Source organism: Fukomys damarensis, unplaced genomic scaffold (assembly GCF_012274545.1).
Source record: "Fukomys damarensis isolate Sample0158 unplaced genomic scaffold, DMR_v1.0_HiC HiC_scaffold_30, whole genome shotgun sequence".
Classification (NCBI taxonomy): Eukaryota; Metazoa; Chordata; class Mammalia; order Rodentia; family Bathyergidae; genus Fukomys; species Fukomys damarensis.
Genome location: NW_022900942.1, coordinates 53,777,753 through 53,784,232, shown reverse-complemented (window position 1 = coordinate 53,784,232; position 6,480 = coordinate 53,777,753). Strand labels below are relative to the sequence as shown.

The 6,480-nt window shown below is 39.1% G+C and overlaps 1 pseudogene; it reads right to left on the bottom strand.

Moving 5' to 3' along the window:
- Positions 1–2,234: 2,234 nt before the first annotated feature.
- On the bottom strand, positions 2,235–4,372 carry LOC104876086 (annotated as a pseudogene).
- Positions 4,373–6,480: the final 2,108 nt, after the last annotated feature.

Genomic DNA, 6,480 nt, shown 5'->3' with positions numbered 1-6,480 from the left:
TACATACATACACTAGGTAAAGTGTGATTTATCAAATAAGCAAGTGTCTCTATCTTGAGGATTAAGTTGTATTAGAAACTTGACTCTTTATTTGCTTAGAAAGAAAACATTCCGTAAAAAGTATTCAAGAATTAGATCTGTAAGAATAACCCATGTGAGACAGGCCTGTCAGCAACAGTTGAACAAGATGTAGCTCCAGAAGTTAGGGAGAAGACTTCGCTGGAACCCTAGGATCCTAACCATCCAGATTAATGAGTGGAAAACTCTGAGGACAGGAATTAGGGTACCTTAATGATTTTTAGAAATATCTTTTCAACAGGCACAGACCTTTGGGAGGCTCAAACCCTAAACCCCAATGAACTACCATCTTCTGTTTTAGTTACCACCTTTAAAGCAATAGGATTTGGGAATAGGGAGGAGAGAAAGGATGGAAAGAAGCCACTAATATAAGTGGGAGGGCTTCAAGGGCAAATTGTTTTAGGGACTTTGTACATTTTGTTAGGACTAACTTTTCTTGTCTGGAGCAGGCTCTACTTTTTAATTTTTTTTTTCTAATGCCCCAAAATCATACCATAGAGTACTAACCTCTGGGATGGACAAAAATTTATTTACTTGGAATGGCTTGGCACAGAAGTAGAGTTAGGACTCAATTTTCTGCTATTCTAAGGTAAACGTAAGTGAAGGAACTTCTTGGAAACAATTGCAAAGGTGTCATTCCTCCTCTGGCTATCCTTTCTCACTACTGCTAGGGTTTTCAGGATGGCTCTTTGGCCTTGCAGAGCATGCTGAGTGGCAAGCTGAGCTCATATACTGTGAAAACAGGTAAATGACTCAAGGCACATTATCACAGATGAAAAAGAGATTCAGGTGACAAAGACAGCCAACAGGATTAAATTCCATGGTAAAGATATGCTATATTCACTGTGGCCATGGGACCAAGAAAAAAAAAATGATCCTAAATAAGATGCGAAAGGTAGCACAACAGGCTACTGCACAAGGGCCAAGCATACAGAACTGTACCTATGTATTTTAGGCTGCAGTTGCCAATCCCCTACAGTTGGGAAACCTCTGGCCTCTGATGTTACTTTAGCCCCAAGTGACAGGTACAGAGAAGCCTCCAGATATCAGGCCTCAGTGACACATTTCTCCACAGTGATTGGTACCATTTTGGAAATCCGGTCTCAAAGGTTCTAAAGAATACTAATGCAGTAAAAAGAAATCACCTGTCTGTATAAAGTGATTTATAGATGTGTTTATTGGGGAAAATGGCTTCATACAAACTGTTGATTTAGGAAGTACAGCTGTGGTAATAGAAACTTTTAGGTAAGTTTGGTGCTAAAATTATTCTATAAAACTGTTTATACCTGTTATAAATAAGGGACAGTTCTTATTGTTCCTGGAGTTTGCAGACCAATTCTGTTCCAGCTCCACTGAAAAATGATTTTTCTCACAACTGGTAGCAAAGATTCCCAAATTTACAAAAAGTCATCACCACTGCATCATTTTGATTAATTTCTGATTGCCATAGGATAGGAGCTACAATATGCATGTCCTTGATACCAAGTACAGAAAAGAGATTAGAAAGCTCACCTTATCAAAATTCAGTTCAATGAGAAAAAAAAAACATAAAAAAGTGCAAAATATGTGTAATTCCTGGCAGTTCATACATAGGATTTTTCTTTTCTTTTCTTTTCTTTTCTTTTCTTTTTTTTTTTTTTTTTTTTTTTTTTTTGAGACAGGGTCTCACTATGTAGTTGAGACTGACTTGAATCTCACTATGTAGCCCCGGATGGTCTCGAACTCAGTGATTCTCCTGCCTCAACCTCTCGAGTGCTGGAATTACAGAAGTGTGCCACCGTGCCTGGCCAGTTTTTCTAACTATTGATCATAGAAGTTTCCATTCATGTAATGAAAGTACAGTGGATTTTACTTCATTGTTAATATACAAATTTTTGCTTCAAAGTGCTTACTTTTTTTTTTTCTTTTTTTGATACTGGGGATTGAACTCGGGTCCTGGCGCTTGCAAGGCAGGCCACCGAACCACTGAGCTAAATCCCTGGCCCCATAAAGTGCTTACTTTTTTACATAAAAATGGAGATCAAGAGGGTTGCAATAATTTTTTTAAACAAATCCACCTCATATGTTTCAGCCTCCTCCTTTCCCTTTCTTTAGTGCAACATGGTACAGCAGCCTCATCAAAAAGGTCCATTTCAAAGATGTTCCTGAAACTTCCCCTACAGCGGCACTCGAGGGGTCCCATTAGGGGTAGCTCTTTTTTTTTTTCTGTAGCTGATTCTGAAGCTTTCGAGATTTCACCACTTTCATCCTCACTTCAAAAACCTCATGGATGGCCTTCCAGAAGCAATGGAAACTGTAGTCAATAAGCCCTTTTCTTTCAAAGCTTTCCTCTCTGATAAAGCCAACAAGAGCCAGGAACTTTGTCACCTCTTTTAAGTAAAGAAGTATTGTTTTTTCAGCTTTATGATGGTTGTTAATTCATTGTCACACAGGGTTCCTGCCCCATCTTTTATGAGACCCTAAATACAAGAGATGTCGATAAGTTCATAGGTTTGTATATCCACTGGAATGCTATCAGTTGCAATGTAAATTTTGCTGATCACATCAAATAGAAATGTCCTTTCAATTCCAGAATTTGAGATGAAGATGTTTAGCACATTCTCCAGAGTTGGGAGTCGTGGAATCAGTTTCTGAACCACCTGGCTAAATCTTCAAATATTGAATGATCATATATGCTTGTCAGATAAAAGCTGAGGTGAATTTTTTCTAATCCAGCATCTGTGAGATCATCATTTGCCCTCTGGTGAATGTCTCTGGGTTTCAATTTTGTGGTCATATGACAGACCATCCACTTTATGAACAAACACTTCAAAGCTGATGTCAGGGTTCACCTTGTAGGCCCTGGTCACTGTGAGATGGAGCCAGGTAGGGCTGACAGAGGAGCTGGTGGAAACCTCTTGCCGGCATATCTTGTTAGTAGTCTTCAAGAACAGTGCTTTGTTGAGAGACATTTTGTGGCCGGGCATAGTTGCGCTTGCCTGTAATCCCAGCACTCGAGAGGCTGAGGCAGGAGGATCGCTATGAGTTCGAGACCAGCTTGGACTACATAGTGAGTTCCAGGTCAGTCTCAACTACATAGTGAGACCCTCTTCTCAAAACAACAACAACAACAACAACAACAACAACAACAAAAGAAACATTTTGTGAAAGACAACTTTCTGAATAGACGACTTGCCAGTTCTCCTCAGATCCGTGAGCAGGATTCTCGGCTTCACCTCAGATCTGAAAGGATCCCTGAAATCCAGAACTTGGGAGACAGTCTCCCACTTTCAGATCTGGGCTAGGTGGCATTCCAGTGCCCCCAACACTGCAGTGCCCAAGCCCTCAATGCGTAGCAGCATGCTGGGTATCTGGCTACGATTATTCCTACTGTGAGCTTTCCCTTACGGCCGTGCGCCTAGACCCAAATGAGTGGCAATGAATAAACATACAGGTATATATTGCACAGTAGCAACACATTCATCTCTCTTGTTGGTTCCGAGTTTGTTGTACAGATTAAGTGCAGTCATTTCTCACCATTTTTAGTTCTCTTTTGAAAGTAAAATAGCAAGTAAGAAGGCAGGGAAGGCACAAAAATCAGGGTCCGCCTGGTTCCAAAATACAGAGAGCCACCAAGTCCTGACTGCTCTTTCCCTTCAACCCTGATGGCTAAACAGAAGCCACCTTCCTTGGCAGAGGAAGTGAAGTCAAGCTGGAGAAACTATGACAGCTCTCACCTGTCTCTCTCATTTCTGGGAACCGAAAGGCAAAAGCATTTCCTTCTGTGGAAATACGATGAGTATAAAGGAGTTTCTCCCACAAAGGAAAGAATACTCAATTCACAAGCAAAGTGAACATAAACATAAATCTGCTACTTACTAGCAGTTTTTCTTTGCAAAATTATTCACATTTTAGGCTTTGGTATTATCACAAGGAAAATTAAAAATTAATTCCTCACTCGAAGAATTTGTCCTAGCAAGTAATAGAAAAGCATTTATGCAATGAAAGTGTGAAATAAGTAGCATACAATATTGCATTTGCAAACCATAAAAATAATTTCTTTGAGCCTCAGTTTCTTCTCCATAAAAGAGGCTTAATGTATGTATTTCATAGAACTGCAGGAAAATTATCTAAGATAGCATGTGTGATATGAAAATACCTGACACTCAATAAGAGTTGGTTATAGTAAAATCGACGACCCCAGCCTCTCCTCTTGGTGTTCTGTACTTCTTTTCCTCAGCCTGTAGGGTGGGATGTGCTGTTCTCCCCGCATTTCCCCTGGCTCAGAGATGTTCTTAACCATTTCCACCACCATGACACTCTTCAGGGAAAGCCTATATATTCTCCAGTAGCCTCTATATAGCTTCTTCATTTATATGTGCTGTTGGGTGACATCCAGTGGAAAGGCAGGCTCACAAAAACGTTACACTATGTCCTCGGCCACCTAAATCACCAGATCTGACATCATGTAACTTCTGGTTCTTCCCTAAAGTCAATATGACCATGTAATGTAAATGTTTAATCAATTTAGGACACTGAAGTAGCCACAGCAGCACAATTAAAGATGCTTTGTATATAATACAGGACATATGATGTATATAAGACATTTATAAAATTTTGTATATAATGAACTATTACTTAAATTTTTAATGTTTCCCAAAGATCCATATGTTAAATGCTCAATTGTCATTTTGTGGGACTGTTGGTAGGTGGTACATCCTTCAACAAGTGGGCCTCATAGAAGGAATTAGGTTATTGTGGCCCTGAAGGGCACTGTGGGAACCCAGGTCCTTCCTGGCTCTCTTTTTGCTTTTCAGATACTATGAGAAGAGCAGGTCTCCTCGAACATGTTCTCTTGCCATAATGTAATATTCTGCCACAGTTCCAAAACTATAGGGCCAATTACCATGGACTGAAACCTCTTAAACCGTGAGCTTCAACAAACCTTTTCACCTATTAAGATCATTATGTCAGGTGTTTTGTTACAATAATGAAAAGCTGACTACTGCATGACTATCATATGAAAGTAAGTGCATGGCTGTTTCCCATCATAATTCTTTAGTTATAGATATTAAATTTCTGTTACTTTATGAAAAAATTCTGTGGTTAGTAAATATGTACAAGAAGCTAAGAAAGGTAGTACACAGATATGATCCTAGCATTCTAGGCAGCTGAGGCAGGAGGATTAAAATTCTAGCTGAGCCTGGGGCAAATTAGCAACTTAATGCAACCTTTTCTCAAAATAAAAATTGTGGAAAGGACTGGGAATATAGCTCAGTGTGAAGGCTACAGGCCAGTCTCCAGTATAGTAGGGAAGCAAAAAGAAAAAAAGAAAAGAAAATTCATAGATTTAGAGGCCATTTAAATAATAAATATTATATTGTAGCAGGCATATAGAATTATAAAAAACTAGAAGATATAAAAATATGTAAAAGAGATTTTAGAAGTTTTAAAGAGATAATTTGTGCTTTCTCTGAAATCCTATGCTCTGGGCCAACATCTACGTCACTTGCACCTAAAGCAAGTCCTACTGGCACTGGGCTACTGAAGATGTTATCTCCAGGGTAATTCCTTATGCTTGGTTACAGGTTACTGTTATAGGGCCCTGAGGTCATTTTCTGTATTGGGCAGAGCAGAGAAATTCCTGGGGTGAGGCCCAAGGACCTATGAATTAGGGTAGCAGAACTCCATTCCTTCTTATGAAAGGAAGAGTGAAGTTGACAGACTAGAAATAGGCAGAAGTAGACAGCTGGATATAGTACCAGCGCCATTTTATTTGAAATCTTTCGTGAGTGGCTATTTGTATTGTGTCTTCCTAAATCCCATTCGCTGTGTTTCAGCAAATGTAAAGACTCACATCCTTTCAGGTTAACTGGCATTTCTGTTTGTCATCAAAATTCTGGGCTATATCTTCAATTGGAAAAAGTATTTTGCAAAATGCTTGAAATGTTGTTACAGTGCATTCAGGATAAAGCTCGAAACACATTGTTTCAGCGCTTGTTATGTCCACTTTTAGTGAGATGGGGAAAAGCTGAAATCAAACATGTGTGAACTGTCTTCCATTGTGCAAATAAATTCTTGCCTTGGAGTGGTTCTTAAATGTGAGAGTTTGCTAGACCAGCTCTAAAGTAGAAGGGAGAGGTTACATTCTAACAGGCCAGGGCACCAGATTTTACATTGTAAATACCTAATTCACTGTCAAGAAATAAAGTTAATAGAAAAGCTAACAGAATTCAAGCATGTCAGCAGTTCTGAAATAGAAGTAATATTAACAAACAGCTGTTGCATATTCATTATGTGCTTGGGCCTGTTCCAAACATCTGACAATGTGTTAACTCATTTTAATCTTATAACAAACTGATAAAACTGTGTACCATGTATAGGTGTGTCTTACTTCTTAGAGGTTACTTGGCTAAGATGACT